This window comes from Mesoplodon mirus (assembly GCF_964341445.2).
Source record: "Mesoplodon mirus genome assembly, chromosome: 7".
Taxonomy (NCBI): Eukaryota; Metazoa; Chordata; class Mammalia; order Artiodactyla; family Ziphiidae; genus Mesoplodon; species Mesoplodon mirus.
Genome location: NC_138983.1, coordinates 43,286,280 through 43,306,185, shown reverse-complemented (window position 1 = coordinate 43,306,185; position 19,906 = coordinate 43,286,280). Strand labels below are relative to the sequence as shown.

Here is a 19,906-nt window from a genome sequence, read left to right as displayed (position 1 = left end):
AGAGACAATGCTCAATTCACCATGTTCTTTTCTCTCTGCTTCTGCAAACATGGAAAGCACAGAGATGGAAATTCTCTTGGCCTAAGTCTATGAATGAGGTTCAAAAAGAACCAAGTATCCTATGGTGATTCATGAAGGATGAATGAGAATTATGACTTTAAGCCACTGAGATTTGGGGTTGTTCATTATGGTGACATTACTTAGACAATCCAGGTGGACATAACTCTTCAAAGAAAAATATGAAATCAGACATATCAATCTAGTTTCAAGAATGAACTAAACTTCAACTTGGAGAAAATATGGAGCAAACCTTTGAATCTAAAATATATTGTTTCATTCTTGGGAATCCATTCCATGGCAATAAAAGCATTTGTGCCTCAGGAAAGATGTACAAGAATGTTTATTGTAGAAATTTTCATAACCAATAAAAAAGAAAAAAGAAGAGAAAGAAAAGAGAAAAACTGGAAAACCTGAGGACGCTTATGAACAGGAATGGAATACACACAACATGGAATATTATGCAATAGCAGAACATGGATGAACCTTGAAAACATCATGCTAAGTGAAAGAAGCCAGTCACGAAGGACCACATATTGTATGATTCATTTACATGAAATGTCCAAAATAGGCAAATCCAAGGAGACAGAAAACAGATTGTTGTGGTTGGCTAGGGCCGGGTGGGGAGAGTGATTGTAGAGAATTGGAATGATTGCTAGTGGATGCAGGGTGGGTGGCGTTTCTTTTTGGAGTGATGAAAATGTTCTAAAGTTGGTTGTGGTGATGCTTGCACAACTCTGGATATACTAAAAACCACTGGAATTTACACCTTAAAGGGGTGAATTATACGGCATGTGAATTACATCTCAATAGCGTTATAGGAAAAGAATGAGATTACTGGGTCAAATATATATATATATATATATATATATATATATACATAGTTTATTCAGTAACTATAGGTTAAGTTGCCTTTTCTCTGCTAGTCAGAAAACAGAAATACAGAATATTTACTACTAATATACTAAACAAAAAACCTTGATCTCTTGTAAATTCAGATTTGACTGTCTTTATCACAATTTGTAGAATTTCTCTGATGTGTCTCCTTATATTCAATGGAAAGAGAGAAGGACATTTTTGTCAAATTGTTTTGCTCCAAGGCCTTGTTGTCCAATCTGAAGTATAACTACTTATACCTAATTTTTGTATGTATGTCAGCGTTGCTGATATATTTTGAGATCACTGCATGAAGTCATATTACATGGAAAATGTATTGCATGAAATCATATTACATGGAAAATGTAAGAGGTAGTGATGTTTTCCAAATGGTATCTATGGCTAATGCAATTAGGTGTAAATATTCATTAGCACATTTCAGATCATTCAAGCCCAACCCTGAGCTCACTTGCTACGAAAGCTTAAGGTAATTTTTCAAGTTCCAGAAACAACAAACCTCTCCCATTTACAGAGCCTTAATAAAGATTCCTCTGAGGGTTTCTAAATCTAAAACAAGGTGAAGTTCTGGTTGCTTTTTTGTTTGTTTGTGATGTTGCTGTTACTCGTTTTTATACCAGACCAGAATTCACATTTCTGAGCTTCCCTTTCCTGATCTATATGACGTTCTCGATGAGAATAGTTATCTAATAAAAAATTGCTTTTCTTTATGGGATGCAGGGGTTATTGGTGCTTTCACAGTGCTGGGCACTTCATATACATAATCTTATTTAAACCCATTTAAAGCCCTATAAGACAAGGATTAGTTTTTTGTTCTTATTTATTCTGTTGTTATTGTTGGGGTAGAGGTGAGCGTGACCTCTCTCCCTTCAGCTGAAGTATCTGCCTTATGCCATGGAAACCAGTCCATAGAGAGCAGCCATCCTTCTGCCCTCTTCCCATTGCTCATGCTCACCATGCCTTCTGTCACTCTTCTTCTTCCTAGTATCAGGCCCAGGGGTCACATTTAAACTACCTGCTCCCAGGAAGTAATCTGACGTAGGCAGAGTCTGGATCTTTGGGACAGACCCAGGTCAATGCTTGGCTCTCGGGTCCAGCCACTTGTTTACGTGATCCGTTAGAAGCCTGGCCCATGGTCCTCCACTGCCTCTTATTCAAGGAAAGTGGGGAAGTGTAGCCTCACTTAGCCTCCCAGGCCTTGGCCTCTAGGGCCAGCACATCTCACTAAAGAAGCTCTACATTTGGGTGGTCTGAAGGTGCTTTCCTAGCCATTAATAAACATATACTTTGATTCTCTTTTGGCTATTGCTTGTGTGTTGGGGAACGAGCAACAATATCCCACCCCAAATACCAAACACAGGATATCATCGTAGCTGTTTACAGGTAAGAAAACTTAAGTTTAGAGAGATTAAGAGACTTCCGCCACAAAAGCATGCAGCAGATGGGTTTGAGGGCCAGAACTCACACCCAGGTGTTTCTGACATCAAAGTCTGGCTCTTACCAAGCTATATTCCTTTCCAAGACTGTTTTGAAAATCAAGTGCAATAACAAATAAAAGTTCTTACTACAGGGTTAGGCCCAGTGGGTGCAAAATAAATCTTAGTCCCCTTCTCTTTCATAAAGCAAGTTTTAAGCATCAAAAAGGGCCTTCCTTCACATACCAGTTAGATTTGACAGTAGTATATTTAATACCTCCACTCAAATATTAACATCATAGTTAAATAGGGTTTTCTTTCATTAATGTACAAATTGGCAAAATCTACTAACAAAGAGGGTGAAGTGTGAACAAATGAATGAAAATCCATTATCATTATGAGAAAAACAACTAAAGCCTAAGCCCAATTAGTGGCAGCCTAGCAGGAACATTTTAGTAAAAGATAAGATGATCCTGGTGAAATTGTGACCTTTAACCCACTGAGTAAAGGCTGGCTGGTGTTAGGACTAAGGCAGGAGATTATGCAGGATGCGGTTCTGGACCAAGGAAACCATCAGAACCAAAGAGTGGCTGTACCTGCTTTTAGATTTTATATAGGAACAGGGTAGCAGTCCATGATGACTGAGTCACAGTCATTCAATTAATATTATTTAGAGTCCCACTAAGTATGAGGCATACAAAGATAAAGAGGTTAAAATAAGCTCTGTCCTTGACTGAGCTTATACTAGCAAGGTAAACAGCAGAGGTATAAGGTTGGAAAGGGCACCTGGAGCCAGGTTACTGTAGAGCCTTCAATGCTAAGTTGGCCAGATAGAGTCACTGAGGCTTTTTTGCAACTGAAGTGTCAATAAACACAATCTGATACTAGACAAAACTATATGGACCCTTAGCACTTTTTAATTACTTAATCTTTCAGTGAGCACTTAGGAAATACCTATCATGTGCACCGTGGTGCTGGTTGCCATGGTATACCTATTTCAGATTGGAACCTTCAAGAGGAAGCCAGGAAGAGGAGCAAGTACTTATATTGATCACATGCTTTCTACAAAAGGGTACAATGTATAGTGTCTAGAGGACAGGTCTGAAGCCAAACTCTAATCTCAGCTCCCACTTTCTGCTTGTGTGACCTTGGGAAAACTGTTTCAACCACTCCACTCCACACCTTAATTTCCTCCTCTGTAAAAAGGGAATCAAGAGATCTACTTTATAGGCCATTTAAAGTTAATACATGTTAATATTTAGAACATGTGAGACACTTAGAACAGTGAAGGGGATAGGGCATACATTCAGTAAATGTTATCCACATATTCTCCTCATTTAATTGTCAGGAGAGCATGATAATGTGTGTATTCTATTCCTTCACTTTGCAGCTGAAGAAACATATTGAGTAGGCATAAGTGGCTGGTCCCAAGACACACACTGGTAAGTGGCAGGGCCAGGTGTGAGTCCAGGGAGAACAGTAAACACTAATATTTGCTGTGACCTTTACTATATACTCACTACAAAAAGGCAAGATGTATAGTGTTTAGGGCACATGCTTGGAGCCCCTTATCTCAAGTCCCCCTAAATATTTCCCCCAAATAAATAAAGGAACACAGCATGGGCAGGGTGTGTGTGTTTCCAGCATTAAAAGGGTAAGAAAGGGCTTCCCTGGTGGCGCAGTGGTTGAGAGTCCGCCTGCAATGCGGGGGACACGGGTTCGTGCCCCGGTCCGGGAAGATCCCACATACTGCGGAGTGGCTGGGCCCGTGAGCCATGGCCGCTGAGCCTGCGCGTCCGGAGCCTGTGCTCCGCAACAGGAGAGGCCACAACAGTGAGAGGCCCACGTACCGCAAAAAAAAAAAAAAAAAAGGGTAAGAAGTTGCAGTCAGGGCCTCAGGCAAGGCTACTGTGCATTGCTGGTCCTTCTGTCTTTCCGTACACCGCTGAAGTCACAGCCAAGACTTAGGCTAGGAGAAGGAATAGCAATAACTATTAATAACAGAACTAACGTCCCTCTCCCCTTCTGTGCAAAGTGAGCATGAATAATCAAACCCTGCCTGATAAAACTATAGGTTTGGACCTTTTGGGCAATTAGATTCCAATATAATTGATTGTCCTACTTGGCAGCCAAGCAGACACAGCCAAGCCCATATTTTCTAGGTGACTGTTAAGAAGCAGAGCTGCTGGTACAAGTGCAAAATACGACCTGGGTATTTTTATTGATGTTTATTCTAGAGAGCTATAACAACACCTCCAGGAGCATCTTTTGCTGTAAAGGTAAATCATACATCCTATGGCTTTCAAGACACGTACACTTAGACTGAATCTGACTGTGATTTATTTACATATTTGCAATATGACAAGATGGTCTATTGTGCTGACTACTTTAGGTTGATGTGTGCTCATCTTTATGTCTCTGCTCTGAATCTTTTAATTTATATCAGTAAGCATGCCTGAGAAATAAGCTTAAAATGCCTAACAAAGCATTTTAGTAAAAACAAATGGTAGTAACTACCAGAGTATTATTGTGTCTACTCCCAGCTGGGCATACAGCAGGTGCTTTACTTATGAGATATTGTTCACATCCAATCCTCACGAAAATCTATTTAAGAACTAACAGCTATATTTTAAAGGTAAGGAAATTTTAACCTTTAACAAGGTTGAGTAACTTAACCAGAGCGGAACAAGATCTTGGTCAATCTGTCATTCCAACCAAGAGCGCCCTAACTGCACTTTCTATTCTGCTCCCATACCTTACGTGACCATACCTCCAAGGATCAAAACAGATATTAAAATAGTTTTATTTCTAAATCAGTAGTTCTCAGTCCTGGCTGCATATTCAAGTCACTTGGAGAGTTCAAAAAAATCTATTACCAGGACCCTCATCCCAGACATTGGTCTTGGATGAGGCTCAGCATAAGCATTTTTTAAAAGATCTTCCACTTCTTTAAAATGTACATCCAATAAAAAGAATGAAATAATGCCATTTGCAGCAACATGGATGGACCTAGAGATTGTCATACTGAGTGAAGCAAGTCAGACAGAGAAAGACAAATATCATATGATATCACCTATATGTGGAATCTAAAAAAATGGTACAAATGAACTTATTTACAAAACAGGAATAGAGTCACAGATGTACAAAACAATCTTATGGTTACCAGGGGGGAAAGGGGTGCCGAGGGATAAATTGGGAGATTGGGATTGACATATACACACTACTGTATATAACATAGATAACTATTAAGGACCTACTGTATAGCACAGGGAACTCTACTCAATACTATGACCTATATGGAAAATGTCTAAAGAAGAGTGAGTATGTATATATGTATAACTGATTCACTGTGCTGTACAGCAGAAACTAACAGAACATTTTAAATCAACTATACTCCAATAAAATTTTTTTAAAATGTGCATCCAGATTTGAGACACACTCATATAATTAAGAATGCCTTGAAAGATGCTCCTTTTTGTTTCAATTGTGAACTCTCCGGAAATAACATTTAATACAGTGATTTTAAGCTGTGGTGATTCTGATCTTCCCAGAGAAGAAGGAATATAAATCTATCTGAGGTCTTGTGTACGTGTCAGTTTTTTAATTAGCTCTTCAGAACATCTGTCTGGTGGCAAATTATTTAATCTCTGACCCCTGGTGCCAGACAGCAAAAACATCCTAGCAGAAAACCTTCACATCTGCCTAGTTAGAAGCTGGCAGAGCATTCATCCTCCTGTAATCTTTCCAAAGACATCAACCTCCAACATAACACCAAGTGTACCAGAAGCTCTGAGGTTAGGGCACTAAATTCTTCAGCGCTGTGAAATTTTAATTAGAGAAGGTGGCCCACTAGATAATAACACCGGTGTAAGAAGTCTCACACAGAACAGGTGTTTTGAAAATACTTTCTCTAAGAAGATTCAGCACTCGTTTATGGAGCACATAAGTGCCAAACCTTTTGCTAGCTCTCATTTACTGTAGTTCAAGTCTAATGTGGGGCAAGCACAGTGAACACCTTTATTTTTGTCTGTATGGTACTTTTTTTCCTCCCGTATCCCCCATATCACTCCTCCTTTCCTTTGGGTAACTGCTTCCTCCCATTGGCAATCATGAGCTTCTACTGGGGCTCCTCCAAACTGAGTCCTATATCTCAGACATTGTTCTCAGAAGTTGGCACTTCATTTAATCTTCAAAATAAAGCCAAGGTGGGAGGTACTGCCCTTATTTGACAGAACAGGAAAGTGAGGTTCAGAGAAGCTAATGACAGACTCAAGGTCTCAGCGAGAGTCAGGGGAAAAATAGGGCTCCCAATCCAATCCTCAAAGGTTCTATATTTTCTCTTCCTCTTCTCCTTGCTGATGTCTTAGAGTCTCTGGCCAACAGTTGGTAAGTGCCCAAGCGAAGGTCTACCTAAATCCAGAGCCCATGGTTTTGCACTTTGTCACACTTCTCCATGAAAGGAAGACAGACATGGAGAGTGTGATTCAGACAAACCAGGTCCTAATCCTGTCCTATTATCTGAAAGCTACCAGACTTCAGTCTATCTAATGGGCACTAGGAAGGACAGATGGAGCCATATTGTCTCTGATTTCAATGCAGGATAGAGTCCCATTGTCAGCATGGAGATATGGGAAGGAAGAGGAAAGTTCACAAAATCAACTCCAAAGACTGTGTCGCTCTGACAATGCCTCCCCCATCCCCACCATTGCCCTAGCTCAGCCCCTGTCCTTTACACACTAGATGTCAAAGTCCATCTCACACCCTCTTTTCCCCCTCTTCTCTACAGTCCCAGGGCCACCTACCTTAAACCTCTCTTCCCTTATCTCCTCCTCACCACTCTAGCAGCATCTGGAACCCCACTTCAGCCGTAGAGCATCTCCAAACTTAGAGAGAACCACCCAATATTAAAGAGGGAGGGAAATTAGACATTACTAATTCAACCTGCTATCTTTGATGCATCAGGAAATTAAGGCAACAGAGAAGGAAAGTGACTTGCCTAGCATCGCATAGGCTACCTCTTAGTTCTTGCTGCTTGCACAATGCTTTGCTTCTAGAAACATTATCTCTTCTGAGTAGCCATCTCTCAGCACTCGGAAATGTATCTTCAGTGCTCCCTGGCACTTTGTACCCACCTGGCACTTACCATTGACTCATAACTGCCTGTTGTCATTATGTTGGTTTTCCTGGTTCCCAGTACAGAGCCTAGTGTAATAAGAGAACTCTAAACAATGTTACCAAAATTAGCTGATACCTGTTGATAACTTTTTATAGGCCAGGTACCTTTTAAGTACTTTAACTGTATTAACTAAGTCAATCCTCATGAAAACTCAGGTGAAGAAACTGAGGTATAGAAAGGTTAAAATTTTTTCCCAGGGCTACACAGCCAGCAAGTCAAACTTTTGGAACCTGATTCTCTAGCCCATGCTCAGCCACTACTATGACCCCGGAAAGTTCCAGAACTCTTAAATGACAAAGCAAGACTCAAGCCCAGAGCCCCTGGTCTTATCCTACTGTGTCATACTCCTCTCTATAAATGTTTGCTGAAGAAATGAAGACTGAAGTCTCATCTCAAAAAGAGAGTAAAGAATAAACATAAGCGTAAAAACTATCATTTAGCCTGATTTAATAAACCCTATTAATAAAGCCAAAAGCCTTCAGTCAAAATACTTTCTCATTCATCAGTTTGAGAAGATAAATGGCCCACTAGACACAAAATGTTAATAGTAATAATTGCTGACATTTACTGTACACTTACCATGGAAATTTCACTCAGGTCCTATGCATGTACACTTCATATATAAATAATCTCATTAACCTTAGTACACCATGGGAGGTGGGTATACTATTAACCTATTTTACAGATGAGAAAACTGAAACACATATAGGATAAGTTACTTAGCCACAGTAATGGCTGGACTTAATTCAAAGTCATATTTATAGAATGCTAACTATGAGAAGAAAGTATGCTTTACAATTCATTTCTACTGTGATAAATGTTTTCATTCTGACACCTCTATGTGCCAAATCCAAGAACTGAGACTAGAACATTGCTGTCCCAGGAAGTAATGTAAAGAGAGTGAGCTTTGGAGTCAAGCTTTGAAACTCGGTTGCCACTTACTGCAGGACCAAGGGCAAGTCCAAATCCTGAGACTTAACCTGCTTAATCTGTAAAATGAGGTTAATGACAACTACACTTCACAGGGTACGTGTTAGAATTAAATGTTACACACAGATGAAGCACCTAGACATTACATATACATCCTCAGATGAATACATGCTCCCTTCTTGTGTCTGCTTCTCTTCACCTTCTCCCTTTATGTCATTCTTCAGTGATCACCTCTCATAAGAAGTTGCCTCTAACTCCCCCAGACTGCGACAAAAGCACCACTCTATTCGGGAATCTATCACTGGTCAATATGTAACAGCTTGTTTGTCTGTATCTTCACAGCACAGGGGGCTACTGGGGGTCTTACTGCTGTGGCCTAGTGTCTAGCGCAGTGCCTGCATGCAGTAGGCACCTGGAATATACTGGGTAAATGAATGAACAAATGAACAAATGAATGAATGAATGGATGGATGAACCAATCAATGAGGCCCTCAGAAGAGTAACAAGTTCAGGTTTCAACCTAAAAATAATTTCAGGGCTTCCCTGGTGGCGCAGTGGTTGGGAGTCCGCCTGCCGATGCAGGGGACACGGGTTTGTGCCCCGGTCCGGGAGGATCCCACATGCCGCGGAGCAGCTGGGCCCGTGAGCCATGGCCGCTGGGCTTGCACGTCTGGAGCCTGTGCTCCACAACGGGAGAGGCCACAACAGTGAGAGGCCCGCGTACTGCAAAAAAAAAAAAAAAAAAAAAAATAATGATAATAATAATAATTTCAGATGTGGGTGATTTCTGTAGGGAGTGAAATGGAAAACATATTCACAACAGAATTTACTTCACAAGTCAAACTGCCTGTTCTTATCTTGTTTTCTAGCTATGATTTGACACCATTCTTTTTAGGTAAAACGAAGGAAGACTGACTGAACCAGTTTATAAAAATTGAGCTGAACTGCTAAAGGCTTTGCAATTGAGTGGACTTATGTTGGAGTATTGATTTCACTCTTTTAAAAATAATTCTTCATATCTTGTTGCTTCAAAAATGATTTTAGGTGACCTGTGCTTTTTAATAATTAGATGAACTTAGACAAATGCTTAATTTTTCTGGGCCTCACCTACAATTTAGGGAGAATAACACCCACTTGACAGAATTACCAAGATTAGAAATATCTCATTTGGGGCAAAAGTAGAAGCTGAGTAACATTATGTATTTTTATGATTATATTATACATAATTATTTTAATATCATCTTTTCCTCTTAAGAACTTTATGAAACTGAATGAAAGGTCAATTCTAGCTTAACGACTTCGTTGGTTTTTTTTCTTTATATATGATCCTTTTTCCAAGCCCTCAACTAACTTTTTAGTAGAGAGTTTGAAATCATTGCTTTTCCAGATAGTACTGTTGACCAAAAAGTTGAGAATTATGTTGTATTTGTGGACAAAACTTAAGCCTGGGACACAGCCTCTTGGATAGCTCAGAGGCACTGTTCTGAAGAGGTAAAGGAGGAGCCTGGATACATGGGAATTTTTGCAACAAAGATCAAGTAGTCAGACCATCAAAAGATTACTGTTAGTTAAAGAAAACCAGATATCTCAAGGTAAGGAATTTAGCATTTTTCTATGTATGGGAAGATGCAAGTGTCTGGGCTCACTGAAATCATTCCTTTGATATGCATCTCAGCTATCTGGGGCCAGTATCCTGTGCTTTCTCATCCTGAGTCTCCTCAGGGTGGACAGTCAGGGGCGGCTGCAGTGTCTGACTGCTAGATGGGGGGTGTCCTTTTTCTATCCTGAAGTCCCTCAGGGCTCACCGTCCGGGCAGCTGTAATGTGATGGTTTGATGGCTGCAACATCCTTTGTTTACTAATATGGTAGGCAACATTCTGCCACCGTTATAATGATATCTTGGGTGCAAACATATAGAAACAAGAACTATGAGTAAAATTGAATGTGTTGATAAAACTAAACAAATTCATCTTTTAATCACCTTTTTGTATTTAGAATGTCATGATGCTAGCTAGCTACCAGAACTCTGGCCCCAACCCTAGAATCTATGTCTTCTCCTCCCTACTAACACCTGTTGTCTAACTCTTAAATTCCACAGTCACATATCAAGTCATTCTTAGCCTGGGCAACCTCCCTGAAGCAGTAGTTAGCACGTGGTAAATAATTTTCTTCTCCCTGATATGGAATAACACTATACTTTTCTTCATTCTACAAACTTGTAATAGGAAAAAAAAGAGGAGATACATCAATCTGAAGTTCCTATCGTGTAATATTGAAATATCATGTAACTAAATGAAATAATTCATTATTCAGCAAATAATCATTGAGCACTTTCCCTGGACCAGGCACTTTTCATCAAAGTCTTTACACTCTGCGTTTTCATACACTGTGGAGTCCGCCATGCTGTGATTATCTTATTAGCTCAGACCTTTTCCACCTCTGCTTCAAGATGATGATGGTGACATCCTCCTTTCTCACAATCACTCTGACATTTCACCTTGAGTCAGGCCCTGTGTGATCTCTTCTCTGATCACATGCCTCCATTTTCTTCCCATGGCAATAGTCCTCCATATTCCTGCCAAACTGTCTCCTGACTACTCTCATTAAAGTGTAGTGATGGCCATACCTCATCCCCACTCCCAGCTCAAAAAACTTTGCTGCCTCACCTTGCCTACTCAGAATCAATGCAGACCACTACACTGAGGGCCAACCAGCACGGCCACAACTTAACTCTCCTCCCTTATCTCCATTGGCTGTCCTTACTTGGCTAGGTTCCAGCCGAACTAAGCCTCAGGCCATCCCCTCAATGTGCTCTTCTGCCCATCCAGAGCAAACACATCTCACTTGGAGGTATTCAGCTGCTGACATCTACCTGATTCACTGGGATTTCATTTGAATCCTGCTTTGAATTTTTGGATGAAACTCAGGTACATTCCCCAGTTTTAGAATCTGTTAGTCAATTTGAAATTTTACTGTTTGTATATTTCTTTATTGAAGAGGAAAGTTGCAATAGAAAGACTCAGAACTATCCTAGCTCTGCCAGTCCTAACTGGGTAACCTCAGGGAAGTCACCATAACCTCTCTCTGAGCCTCAGTTTCTTTACCTATAATCTGTGATAAAAATAATGCCAACTTCACAAGGTTGTTGTGAATGTGTATAAAATGAGATGAGATATTTAAAAGCACTCAGCAATAGTGTAGGCATACGATAGGCCCTGAAAAGAAAATACAACACTCAGGAAATAAAACAACATTGCATATTATTAAAGTTTTATATGGGAATGTTTGGAGGGACAAACATCCTTCTTTGTTAGAGTACGATATCTCATAGCAGGTTCTGAAGTTTCATAAGGTAGTACAGGAAAAAAAGAAAAGCATCTATGGTTAAATAATTTTAGGAATGTTAAGTTAAAAATAATTCAAAATGTTTCTTTATCACAGTTAAAAATAATTCAAAATGTTTCTTGAATTAAAAATAATTCAAGATGTTTCTTTATCAAAACGTTTCTTTATCTCAGAATCCTAGACAGTCGCAGAATGCGGTACGTGATGGAACTTCTTGCATTAAATGGAGAGGAACTTTAGCATCATGGGGGTTGGACATGAGGGAAACCAAAGCAACAGGGCAGAACTGGGAGCAGAAGAGAAAGACCTGCAACAGTAACACGTGAGTCAAGAAAAGGCAGGTTCATGTTGGGTGGGGAGGCTTGGCGAGAAGCAAGCTCTTCCCCTTTCCCCCTCCCATCTCCAAGCAGAGAATGAGTGTGCAGTGTTTCATAAACTTATCTGATCACAGAACACTGATCTCATGCTCTTTCTCACAGGGCTGGTGTTCCTCTTTGCACAGTTTGGCAACTTTTGATCGGAGCAGTGGTAGGATAAATGGGAGTGGTGTGGATGGCAGTTGTGGGGGTGGGTGGAGAGAGACACTTATTAACTGATTTAGTCTCATACTTGTGGATTTCTTTACTCCTTACCTAGGTACTGCTACCTCTATTTTTGCCTTTTTCCATTTTTCTGAGCCTCGCCTGAAATGAAGTACATGTGTTTTTTTTGTTTTGTTTTCTTTTGTTTTTTTAACATGACTTTAACAGAGCAGAGTGAGATCATGCTCATAACCAAGTTGTAACCAAAGAGCCTGGTTGGTAATGACAAGGTCCTGAGATTATCCCCTCAGGCGAGTCTTCTCTGACCAATGCTCCACCCCAACCTGAGCTGGGTAGGGTTGGGAAGCTCTCTTAGGTGCTTCCATAGCCATTTCCTATAGTAACTTTAATCATGCATGATGGCAATGATTTCTAGAAATTTACCTTCTCACCAGACAGTAAAATTCTTGAAATCAGAAGTGGCACTTTTATGCACTTGGAATATTACCAGCTGTTGATACAGGGCCTGTTGGCATGTACGTGCTCAACAAGTAACTTATGAATGAACTGGCTGGTAAAAGGGAAAGAAAAATGGACTAATACCAATTAAAAATCACAAAACACACATTGTAAGCTGCTCTATTATAGGGAAATCTATTATAGGGCAGTTCCCTTAAACTCAGGACAGCTTTACACAGAGAATTAAGGGACCTGAGTCCTAGCCTTGATGTTGCTACAAATTAGCTCAGTCATTATAAACAGATCAAGTCTTCTCTCTGACTCAGTTTCATCAGGAGCAGAAGGATAGAATTTATACTCTGCCTTTTTCCAAACAGGACTGAAGGTGACTCTTGAGACTATCTCCAGCTCTTGACTAATGTAGTTAAACTCATGAGAGTCCTGAGAATAATGCTCTTTTAATAAGAAAGGTTTCTCACATTGAAAGCTTAAATATGAGGCATTTATTTAACTAGTCATTTACTAGAACGAGTATGCTCCATCTACATGATTAGCCATAAGTTTTTGATTGCAAAAATCAGAAACTCATTGAATTGCCTAGATCCTCTGAAGGGTAGCTCCCAGTAGTAACAGAATTGCTAAAAGATTAAGGCCACACCAAGAACCTAGGAAATGAAATTAGACTCTGAAGCACCATCAGGTCAGGTTCATTTTCTCTATCTGCCCAGCAGCTTTCTGCATATAAAAAGGAAGATAGCTGCCAGCAGCCTCTGGGCTTACATCCTCACAGCTTTGCCACCCAAGAGAAATGGCCTCCTACCGTCAAACTCAGTTGGAGGAATCCTGGGGAAGAACGCTAATAAGTTTGGCTTCAGTCACGTGTTCAAGCTTGAGACTAAAGCAACTCTTGAGTCCAGGAGAGAAGCAATACTAGAAGGGACCCCATTTAGGTCATGTAGACACTATTGGCCAATTTCTGTGATTTCAGAGACAGAATACGTAGGAGATGGAAACTTACATTCGGACAACCTTTAGGGAGAGCTGAAGGGGAATGGTGGGAGTAAGAGCAGAAAACTGGCCAGGGCGGAATCATTGCAAAAATCAGGAAACCCTCAGTGGTATTTACTATTATCATTTTATGGACATTTGCAATCATCTACAACAATGCAGATATATGCATTAACATTTTAGACAGGTACAAGCAATGATTTATAAAAGGAATAGAAAAATATTTTTCCACAAAGTTGTGCCTTATCAAACAGATATATATCTAGTGGCATCTGATAACTTCAACATATGCAGAATAAGTGGACAATTGAGGCTCTTATATTGGACATACAAAAAGAGAAATGCAAAGTTGAACCATAAATGACCTAACAAGAAGTACCTCTTCAGAAAGGCATAAAGTAGTTGCTTAATAATTTTTTCTGGAAATAAAAGGGAACAAAAGAGGCTTCTCAGAGCTTAAAACTTAACCTCAGTTCTGATTTTCTATTTTTTTAATAGAATTCTACTGAATTAAATAGATTCAAAAGGACAATAACTTTTCCAGATAAAGGATGTTTCTGGTTCAAATGTAAACTTTAAAAATATTGACTTTGTTCCTGAGAACTACTTAAGATGTATTACATGCTTTCTTGCATCATAAAATATTATTCTGAAGACAATTTAGCTCTTTTTGCTGACCTGAGTACCTTTTACTTTTTTTTCTTCCTCCTCCCACTGGCATTATGTATATGTAGCTATAGGTCTGTAGCTAATAAGCCAATTCTATGGGTTGACACTTTAAGGGTAAATATGGCTTAAAAGGAATAGGATGGAATTCTTTTTAATATATACACATTTCTGATTAGAAAGGAAACAGACAAAATGCTAAAAAGTGAAATCAATTGGTGGTTTGATTACAGATCATTTTAATCTTCTATTTTATAATTCTTGTTAAAGTTCTTCATAAGGAGTATGTATTTTTTAATATTCACATTCAAAGGTGCAGAACAAAGAAAATGAGAGTGATTAATTTTGAACCATGAATAGTGTAGGAAGTCCTAATATCTTTATTTTACCCATACAACAGGAAGGAAAGAGAACATCTATAAATACTTCATGAACTGTAAAATAGAAATATATAAGAAGGAATGGAAAGTTATGTAGGTTTTCCTCACAGATGAAAAACTATCCATAAGATTGAATCTAGAAAAAAAGGACAGGAAGCTCAAAAACAGAAATTCTAACTATACAATCATGAGTAACCCAATGAAAAAGAAATAGGAAAGAGATCTTAAGAAAACAGTTTGACTACAGGAATATCTCAGGTAAGATCAGGTTTAAAAATAACATGTCTAAAAGCTAGAAGGAGAAGGGAAGTGAACTCAGAACAGATTCAAGGGTGGTCTGAACTCACCCAAATTGGGTCAGGAAGCTCAAACCAAGTCTAAGGGCATGCCTGCAGAACGTGCTAAAGGCAGAAGAAGACAGTATTGGGGTTTATTCAGAGCAAAGTATTATCACAAAGGGAAAGACTAATGCTTGAATGATGTGGTGTGAGGCAAACAGATGACCTAGAGAAGGCAGAGCTAACACAGCAAACTAACTTCGTTTTTTCCTGTAAGAAAGATTTCAGATTGAATGATCAGAACACTGCCTTTCGCATCTTAGGTTTAGTATAATGCCCCCATAATGTCCTGTGGACAAGGTGGCTATATGTTGGCTCCAAAGTAAAATGGGTAAATTTAATTGTCTCACATGGTGCCTGAGGACTACTAATTATTTAATTACATTAAACAAGAATAGTTTCTAAGGTACTGGCACATAGCTCAAACCTCTGACCTCATGAAGAAGTAACCTCATTTTTTTTATCAGAAGTTTGGAGGAAGTCAAAAAAGGCATACTTAGCAAAATTTTCTTTGATATAAAGATAAGAAACAGACTGACACGATGATGAAATTGGGATTTTAGAGTGTTTTCATAGAAACACTTCTATTCATTGTTGGCAAGTATAAGTTAGCTCATCGTTTTGGAAAGAAGATATGAAGTTATGTATGTAGTAAGAACCATAAAAATGTCCATTCCCTTTGATCCAGTAATTCTACTAAGAATAAAGCCTAATAAAATAATCTTAAATGTATAAACTATTTTATGTAAAAAGTATGTATCATGACATTATTTATAATAGTGAAAGTTTAAAGCTACCCAAAGATAGGGTTAATTACTGGGGATTAATTATAAGAGTTATTATGGTATATTCTTAAGATGGAATATTATTCAGTTATTAAATTATATTTACAAAGAATTTACCATGAAAAAGTTCTCATGATAAATTTAAAAGTTGCATATAATATGATGTGGTTAAGAAATATGATAATGTTAACAGTGATTAATCCTGTGTGGGAGCTTTTTTGTGATTTTTTTCATTAACTTCCATTTCTCCTAATCTAGACAAGATTTGTTTTTCTCCATTTGGCATTTCCATTCCTGCCCTGGCTATTCTATTTACATAATATGCAACATTTCCTCTTCCTTTCTAACAGAATCCTGATTGTCTGTAGGTAACCAAAATTTGATTTTCCTGGCTTCCTTGTGCTAAGGGTAGTTGTGGCTGAAGAAATATAAGCGGAAGTCAACTGGGTGGGGCTTCTAGTAAAACTTATTTTCTGAACTTCAAAAAACAGGGGGAGGGCAGACAGAGTTGTTACGTGCCTTTTGCTCTCAGTCTTTCCAGAAAACTTATTACTGCCTAGAAACCATTACAGCAGGCAGAAGTCTAAGCTGTCCCCGAGATTTCTACCTCCTGGGGTACATGACCACTGAGTGTAGATGGGACCTGAAACATGATGGAATCATCACTCCCTTGATTACGTTACCTTATATAAGGCTCCACCGTAGCCAACTGTAGAGAGATTCTCCTGCCATGCTGTGAAAAGGCCACGTGGCTAGGAACTGAGGTCAGCCTCTAGAACCTAAAAGCAACCCCCAGCCAACAGCCAGCTGTCATTGTTCTTAGAGTCCCTTTCAAATTTAGATGGACATAACCCTTCCTGAAATTCATACTTTACTTTGATAAGCAAAATAATAGATTAAAAGTGAAACTGGAATCATAGATTGAAGCCTCAGCATAAAATTTAATAGACATTCATATAAAATCCTACACTTGGGTTCAAATTATCAATAGCTTAAATGCTTAAGACCCTATCTGACAGTCTATTATTTGCAAGAAAAGGGGGGACTTTTAGATGTCCATGAGTGCATCATGTGTCAACAGTTTGATCCAGCTGTTCAAAGAAATTAGTACAGTACAATACTATCTAAAATAGAAATGTGACTTAGGCAAGGTAAGTTAAAGCCTTATTATACCATGCTTCTACGTCTGGTATGTTGTCAACAGATCTGGACACTACATTAAAAAAATGCATATGGACAGATTACAGAATATCCAGGTAGGAGAACCAGATGGTAAGTGTTCTTAAAGCCATTTCACATGAACACCAGGCAGGAGCTCTTAACAAAGAGAAGGCTTACAAAAGAGTGAAAAATCATTCTGTGCTGGGCATTTGCAAAAGCCAAATAAGTAGATGCTGGAAACATTCTAAAGTTGAAAGTGCTCTACAAATGTTAAATATTATCATTTTGAACATTCTTGGCAAATAACAACAGCAGAGTTTCCATCTACATGATGAATTTAATTTACAAGGTTGCTAAATATTCTGGCCCTTTCATAGACCTGAAACTTAAATCTAGATTTTAGATTTGAATAACTCCAACCAGTCTAAAACCTAGTGAAATCCATGCTCCAATCATATCTTAGATACCTGAAAGGAAGTGCACTGTTGACAGCAGAGAGGGAGACAATCACTTAGTCATCTTACTTGCCTACTTTGATTTTCAGACCAACTAACTATCAGAAACACAGTGAATAAATCTAATTTTTGACGATATATGTACAGAGAGCGCACCATTGCTGTGCAATCTGTTTTTTGGTTGTTTTTTTTTTTTCCTTGTCCAACATCTTCCCACTGTACTAACTCAGAAGAGTAGCACAGGAAAAGAAGATGAAAACTCAGGCTAATTAAACGTAATCTTATTAGGATTGTACTACACTGAGAAGACTCCACTCTCTTTTTTGAAGTATGTATTCTCTCTACACCTTCCTCTCTCTGTGGCTTTATTTTCTTGTCTAAATGTTGGGAGTGCCCAGAGATCAGTCGTTTGTCCTCTTACCTGCCGCCTGGACTTTTCTATTAAACTACAGAATCATATACAACTATCTACTTGACATCTGCTTTTAGATGTCTTCCAGATTTTAACATACACAAAACTGAGTCTTGATCTCTCTCCCCATGGACCCATCCACATCTCAGGACCCCTAGCTCAGAAAGTGGCAACTCAACTTTTCCAGTTGCTCAGGACAAAAACTGTGGAGCCATCCCCAGATCTTCTCTTTCTCTCATAACCTTCATCCAAATTGTCAGTTAACCCTGTCTGCTGTATGTTCAAAAATACATGTAGGGTTAGACTACTTCCCACGGTTTTTCTTCTCTAGATATGCAACAGAGTCCTAGCTAATCTCCTGCTTCCAACCTTTCCCACTATAATCCAAGCTCAATATAGCCACCAGAATGACTGTTTAAATCACATCATATCTCTGATCACACCCAACATCTTCCCTTCTGATTCAGAGCAAAACCCAAAGTTGTTACAATGTTCTAAAGACTGAACAGGACCCCATCACCTCTTACCTCATCTCTGTCATCCTCGTAAAGCACAGCCACAGTGCCTCTACCTGTGCTATACCCTCTTCCTGGACCACTCCCTTCCCAGGAATCTATATGACTCAATACTGTCCCTCTTTCTAATCTTTAATTTTAAAAATACCTGAGTGAAACCTTCCCTGGTCACCTGTCTAAAATTGCTCTCCTCTCTGTGAATTCCTCCCTACAATCTGATGCATTTATGCCACTTAAGCTCTAGACTCCTTCCCTGCATTAATGATCTCCCTAGCACTGAGCTCCACCAGACAAACTATACATTGCACTTACTTATCTTTCTATTACTTGTGTCCACCACTACAACGCAGGCTCCAAGAAGGCAGGGATTTTATCTTTTTTGTCTAGGTAGAGCCCTTCTGCCTAACACAGTGTCTGTCACATGGAGGAGAGTTACTCAGTGATTCTTTAAAGAATGAATAAATGAAACAATAAAATACGGAGTTACACAAGATGATTTGGAAGTACTCTCCAAATCTAATTTTCCTGTGTTTCCATGCAATGTAGAAGACATAATGACACGATAATTGGGGAATTGAGTATGGGTTTCTATGACAGTGGTAACACAAGACCTCTTCAGAGTTTGCTAATTTGAATTTACTGCTTGTGTATGTCCTTCTTTACAAAAATCTGAAACATAAGAACTACACTTATAACCCGATAAAACAGATAGTGATAATTCTCTTTCCAAAGGAACTCTTCCTCTTCAAAGGGACTCACCCAGGGAGAGCTGCCATAATGAGCCCCTTGAGGTTGCATTTCAAAACAGGATTTACACACAATATTTCAGAAACACACTGTATAGGTAATGCTAGGCATCCACTGCTGACACCCACCTTCTCTTTCATTTTGGAAACCCTAAAGAACATGAAAGCTAAATGACTTGCCTTATGATTCACAAAGATTGTGCCTACACTAGAAAATTCAAAGTGACCCAAGAATTAGAAAAGTTCTCAACAGAACTTCCTTCCCCTGAAGCAACCTGTGACAGGCAAATTTATTCTCAAAAATGATTCCACTTCATTTAGTTCAAGGACATGGATTTAAAGCTCTTGATTTTTCTGTCAGTGGCTTTGCTACATTGTTCCTAGAACAATCTAATCACTTCAGAATACCCCTGGACACGTCAAGCTAACCTTATCTTTGACCAGCACCCCAGTACGTTAGGTCAGTGAGCAGAGTGCTGAGGAGCGGCTGCTGTTACTTTCCACTTATGTCTAATGGGCTATTGATTCCCACCCGCCAATCCCATCAAGTTCTCCCAAGAAATCAATACCTCACTAGTCAGTGAAGCAGACAAAGGTGAAACAAGGCCTTGGAAAGGCAGGGCTGCTGCCCACAAATCTAAGG

At 39.1% G+C, this 19,906-nt stretch overlaps 1 protein-coding gene across 1 annotated transcript in view; it reads right to left on the bottom strand.

Annotated features, from left to right (window-relative positions):
* RAB38 (RAB38, member RAS oncogene family) overlaps positions 1-19,906 on the bottom strand; it is a 62,796-nt gene that overhangs the window by 1,462 nt on the left and 41,428 nt on the right. The gene's annotated exons all lie outside the window — the stretch shown is intronic.